The following is a 6,322-nucleotide window of genomic DNA, read 5'->3' on the forward strand; positions in this document are numbered from 1 at the left end:
CGCTCCTGCAGTCCGCGGGATAAACTCTGCAGGCGTCCTGTACGCAGTTCATCACCGGGTGTCGCTCCTGCAGTCCGCGGGATAAACTCTGCAGGTGTCCTGTACGCAGTCCATCACCGGGTGTCGCTCCTATAGTCCACAGGATAAACTCTGCAGGCGTCCTGTCCGCAGTCCATCACCGGGTGTGGCTCCTGCAGTCCGCGGGATAAACTCTGCATTTCAACTGCCATGTTGGTTCATTCCCATTTAATGCAGTGACTGATGTGGTCAAATCCACCATTTGCTCCTTGCTTTCCTTTTGACTTCCATGTTCTTTGTTCCTTTCTTCTCTTTTTTTTTTTTGAATGAAGTATTTTTTAGTGTTCCAATTTATATCCTGTATTAGATCTTTGATACATCTCTTCATTTACTCCACTTCTTAGCCCTTGCTCTGGGGATTGTGGCAGCATCCTTCACCAAACAGAGCTCTTCACGCGTGAGTCCCACTCCCAGTCACATGCGGCACGAGGGCCCTCGAATTTGCTCTCAGCGCATCCTGTGAGCTTCCACTGCCCTGTACGTCGCCTCCACATTTATGAAAAATCCCACAATAGGATGTTATTTTTGCTTTAAAACGTCAAATGCTTCTTGAAGAACTTCAGAACTGAAAGGGAAAAAAGTCTTTTATGTTCACTCCCAAATTTATCATTTTTGGTGTTTTTCATCTCCTCTAGCACCTCCTCTTCTAAGGATCTGCTGGGAATGAATCCTCTGAGCTTTTATTAATCTTAAAATGTCTTGATTCTGTCTTCATTCGTGAGGACTGTTGCTGCTGAATACAGAATTCTAGATTGACAGGCTTCTTTTTTATCACTTGAAAACCATCGTGCTTGTATTCTGATTCACGCTGTTTATGATGCGAATCCAGCAGCAATTCTTGCCCTGGTTTTTCCATACGCAGCACATCCATCCCCGCTCCAATTCTTTGCTCTTCAGCAATGTGACTACAATTCCCTACGATGGGGCCAGGTGTGGTTTTCTTTGTGTTTATCCCGTTTGGGGTTCCTTGACAGCCTTGGGTCTCCAGGCTGATATTTTTAATTCAACTTGTGAACGTTTCAGCCACTGTGTTTTCAGATGTATGCATTTTGGCCTCCCAGTCCCGCCTCTGTCCTCCTGAGACTCCAGTTACACTCAGGGCAGGCCCCCTGCTCTGGCCCCGCAGGTCACAGAGTAAAAGCTCTGCTCATTTAGTTTCCCAGCTTCTCTCCCTGATTTTCATCCTCTGCTGGCCTGGATTCAAAGTTACTGATCATTCTTCTTCAGTGTCCAGCCTGATGTTAAGCTTTTCCAGTGGTGTTTCCATTTCAGACCCTTTATTTTTCATTTCTAGGAATTCCACTCAGCTATTTTATTAAGGTTCCATTCTTTATTTAAATTCCCACCTGTACACTAGTTATGTCCATTGAAAATCCGTGACTGTACTGACACAGCTGTTTTCAGCCCCTTGTCTGATGGTTTAACATGTATCACAGCGGGGTCTGCCCACTGTTCTATTCTGCTCTTCCTCGTCCTGGTTCTCAGCCACATTTTCTTGCTTGTGCACACATCTGGTAATTTCTTACTTTAGGCCAGACACTGTGAGGTACACGGTATACTGTTCAAAGTGTGGTTGTGTCGACTTCCTTTAAAGAGTGTTGGGTTTTGTTCTGACAGGCAGTTAATGACTGGTGGCTCAGCTTTATCCTACTGAGATGTGGCTTAGGCTTTGCTGGGGCAAGCCTGTGCCCGCCCCATTCCTAAGGCATGCGTTTCCGAGTGCCTGGGAGTTCAGTGAGGTCTCCCCACGTGTGTTGGTCAGAACTCCAACTGCTCTCAGCACAGTATTGCCTCTGGCCTCTTGACAGCTTACAGAGCCCTTCATTCCTGCTTTCTGCCAGGCCTAGAATCTAGTCCGTGCACAGAGTGTACCAGCGGGCAGGCCAGACTCACAGGCAGCTCCACAGAACAAGGCCCTATCCCACCTTCCCGCGTCACGTCCTAGGCACCTCAGCTGCTGCAGACCCAAGCCCTGACCCGTTTCTCCCCACGACGCTCCATCTGGGACGCGCTCCCCAGGGCTGCAGCGTGAGAAGCTCCCTCAGGCAGAACGCGGAGCCCGCTTCCGGTGTTCCCTTCTCACAGGAGTCGCTGCCCCGTACCGCCTGTTGCTCAATGGCTAAAACCACTGTCTCATGTATATTTTCAAGTCTTGTGGCTTTTCGTTTTCACGGCACAAGCGTGTGATACCCATGACACTTTCAAGGCCAGAACTAGGTGATTTTTAAATATGTATTATTAATAACATTGAACAGAGTATACACAATAAATATATAACATAAAAATATATATAAAATCAATATTGGTGATTACATGAAATAAAAATGTTGAGCAAAGTTGTAAGGTCCAAATGACACTCTCGGACTACTGTTCTTAACCCATTTGCGTCTGTTTTAAGAATCGACATGAAACTTCTCATTAATACATATTCCTTTACATTAACAGCACAAATGTGAAACGGACTTGGTACTGCACATTCACAGCTGAGAATACGAACTCATTACTAACTGCTCCACTTTCACCAAGAACTGAAAGCCATTTTGCTATCAGTGTAAAATGCTGCCATAAAAGCTACTCTGTGACGCATTCCGTGCTAGAGTTTCTATGCGATTTTCAAAATGGAAAGAAATTAGAATGAAGAACTGAAATATGTGTAAACTTTCTAAAGGACCTCTTACAAAGGCTGGTCGTCTGCTGGATGTGTGCATGCATCCTACTGGATTGAGGAAGGGCCCGTGGCTCTGACAGTGACCAGCAAGGGGACCCATCATCTCCTACTGAGCAGCACTCCCGGGGCCTCTGTCTCCTGAGCGCAGTGACAGCAAGGGCCACTAGAGGACAGTGATGGTCCACAGGGACTTTTCCACAAGAGTCCTAGCGTGGAAATCATTTTTCCCGTCTCATATGGCCTTTCCCTTTCGTTACCATATGTAAAAATGTAAAGTTGTAGCTCATTTAACAGAAGAGTGGATTTTTAAGTCCATTTACACAGCAGTGGCACGGCCAGGGCACCCAGCTCCCACATCCTCCTCTGTGTGACACCATCACGGCTTGCTGCAGCCTCAACCTCCTGGGCTCAAGCAATCCTCCCACCTCAGTCCCCCAAGTGGCTGGGGCTACAGGCGCACGCCACCACACCTGGATAATTTTTGTATTTTTGTTGTAGAGATGGGGTTTCGCCATGCTTCCCAGGCTGGTCTCAAACTCCTGGCTTCAAGCGATCCTCCTGCCTCAGCCTCCCAAAGTGCTGGGATTACAGGTGTGAGCCACCGTGCTAGCCAGAAGTCATTTTTGAATGATCGAGTGGTGCCTGCCTGTGGGTAAGACAAGACCACCCCTGCCTGCTTGCAGCCCTGCTCCTGAAAAGGAGCAGATTCCAGGTGTGCCCTCTGTCTGCCCCAGGTCTCTGTGCCCCTCTAAACGCCAGGCTTCCACCTTGGCTTCCCTGTGCCCCCATTTTAAACAAAACCTACAGGCTGCCCACGGGGATGAATGCAGTTCAGCTCAGACCCCTGCAGCCCCTTCCAAAGGACTCGGGGGGACAGTGACCGCAGGACACTCAATCCCCACCTATCACCTCAGCACCTACGGGGTCACGCCAGCCTCTCATCTTCTGGTCTCCACGTGGCCCTGGTGACTCACCTTCCTGGGTGAGGGCCACGGCACCCACACTCCTCAGCTCATCCTTCCTGCCCCACTAACGTAGGTCACCTGTGCTTTCCTTCACTTTTGTATTGCCAAATCCATCCTTTCCTTTTGTCAAAATGCTTCTTTGTCAACAAGTTAATCCTCAAAGTGAAACATCAATGAACACCGTTTCTCACTGGAGATTTCGGCTGTAATGACTTGGTTTCCCGGAGTCTCTAACTGTTCTGCCCCGCTGGACAGTGCCCCACCTGTCATATTAGGGAGCCAGTTTCCCCAGGGTCCTCCTGAGCTGAGAGAGCTGAGTGCAGGCCAGGGGCTCTCTCTGTGCAGAGTCCATCTAGGGATGGCTCCTGACTACTTCCCTGGGTTGAACCTGCTATTTCTAGCATCCCACATCTCTCTCTCTCTCTCTCTCTTTTTTGGGGGGGCAGTTTACTTCCTTGTTTTTCTGGATCCTAACCTCAAGAAACTTTCTAAAAATGGTGGATGGGAAGTACACTCGCTGGGCCCCTTTTGTCTAAAAATGGCTTTATTTTGAGCTGACATGTGGCTGATAGCTTGGGTGAGCTCGAATTAGAGGCTGACAATTACCTCCACTTGGAATGTTCTATTTTCTTGCTCAGGGTGGCAGCTGCTGGGAAGGTTGGGGCAGGTCTATTTCCTGCTCCTCTGTAGGCGGCTTCCTTTCCAGCCTCTCAGGGTCTTCTCTTTGCCAGCGGAGATCTGATGTATCCCATGACATCCCGTAATGGATGGGAGCTCTCCGAATTCTTGCTGGCCATCCTGGGGTGGGTCTAGGGGCCAACCAGGAGCCGGCACCCTTGTCCTTCATCCCGGGGTGGGTCTAGGGGCCAACCAGGAGCCGGCACCCTTGTCCTTCATCCCGGGGTGGGTCTAGGGGCCAACCAGGAGCCGGCACCCTTGTCCTTCATCCCGGGGTGGGTCTAGGGGCCAACCAGGAGCCGGCACCCTTGTCCTTCACTCGGGAAACTCTGCTGGGTCCTGCTTCCTTCAGTTCCCTCCTCCTTTGTTCTGTCTGGAATCCAATACAGGCAGAGCATCTTGCATCTGAAAATCCTAAATCCCAAATGCTCCAAAACCTGACGCTTTTTGAGCGCTGACATGACGTTCATTGGAGCATTTCAGATTTCAAAGTAGGGATGCTGAGCTGGGGGCAAAATGTGAATATTCCAAATCCTCCAGAATATTCCAAATCCCCTGAAAAATTCCAAATCTCCCAGAATATCCCAAATCCTCTGTAACGTTCCAAACCCCCGGAACATTCCAACCCCCCCGAATCTGAAATCCACACTCTGGCCTCAGGCGTCTTGGGTAAGGGGCGCTCAGCCTGTGGTCACGTTCGGCCTCCTGTACTCATCCTGTATGTGGCTTTTCTCTCACATTTTCTCTCTCTGTCCTTTTTCATCTGTTCTCTGAGAGATTTCCTCAATTTTATCTTCTAACCCTTCATTTAATTTTCTTTCAACTCCAGGAATTACCTCTGTAATTTTCAAGGGTTTCTGGCCCCCAGCTGTTCCTCTGTTTTCAGTCTGTAAATGCCGTTATCCCCTCAAGTTCCTTCATGGTGTTGTTCTTGTCTGAAATGTTCTCTTTGGATCCTTACATAATCTGTTTCATCGGGAGTAGCTTTCCATTTCTGTGATTTGGTCTTCTCCCGAGGGTGTGGTTAAGATGCTGGCGTAGGGCTCTAGGGTCAGGGTTGCCAGGCAGGGACATCAGAGCAGGTGGGTTTTCCTCACAGAAGGAAACTGATTTTACTACAGACTGCAGGAAAACACAACCTCTAGCCTCTGACAGAGGGATGCCAAAGAGAACGAATCCTGTCCACACTGTTTCAGAGGAAAGAGTCACAACGAAACGCCCCTCAGTGTCGGGAGAGAGAAAACGGTGGGACTGGGCTCCAGCCCCCCTGGTGAGCGTGGGGCACCAAGCCCAGAGGTGCCAGGCCAGCAGGGCAGGGTCCCAGGTGCACGGTTCTCAGCCTCCCGAGCACTCGAAGCCTCACGCCTACCAAGGCGGCGCTGATAGCCAACCGCCTGGGTCCAGTCCCAGCTCTGCCACTCACCCCAGCTGGGTGGCCTCAGGAACAGCTTGGCCTCTGCCTGCCTGTTTCCTGCTCTGGAGCCTTGGAATAGCAGTGCCTACCAACTGGGAAAAGTGAACGGGGGCCTGGCGTGTGATGCGTTGGTCCTGAGCATGGGCCTGCTTGTGCCCCTGAGCACCCAGGAGACCCTGGACACGTGGAAGGTGCTGCCATGAAACATGTCTTGGCATGTTCCGATGTTGGCCCCACATCCCCACAGGTGTGGCCAACACAGGCCCTGGAGCCATCCCTGTGGGCAGGGCTGTGGGAAGATGGGGTGGGGGCCTGAGGTGCTCCTGGGCTCTGGCAGGCGCCACCCACACTGGCCATTTGGCAACAGGGAACATCTTTACAGCCCTTGAGCCAGCGATTTCATCTTCCAGGATAATGAGACCCAGGAAATTAGTCAAAAAGAACCTCAAGGAAAACAGCCTTCACTGCAGGAATATCTACAACAGCAACGCATGGACAACGGCCTTCACTGCAGGAATA

At 50.3% G+C, this 6,322-nt stretch overlaps 1 protein-coding gene across 6 annotated transcripts in view; it reads right to left on the minus strand.

Annotated features, from left to right (window-relative positions):
* CFAP46 (cilia and flagella associated protein 46) overlaps positions 1–6,322 on the minus strand; it is a 123,004-nt gene that overhangs the window by 78,846 nt on the left and 37,836 nt on the right. The gene's annotated exons all lie outside the window — the stretch shown is intronic.

The sequence above is a fragment of the Cebus imitator genome, unplaced genomic scaffold, assembly GCF_001604975.1.
Source record: "Cebus imitator isolate Cc_AM_T3 unplaced genomic scaffold, Cebus_imitator-1.0 Scaffold495, whole genome shotgun sequence".
NCBI classification, from domain to species: domain Eukaryota; kingdom Metazoa; phylum Chordata; class Mammalia; order Primates; family Cebidae; genus Cebus; species Cebus imitator.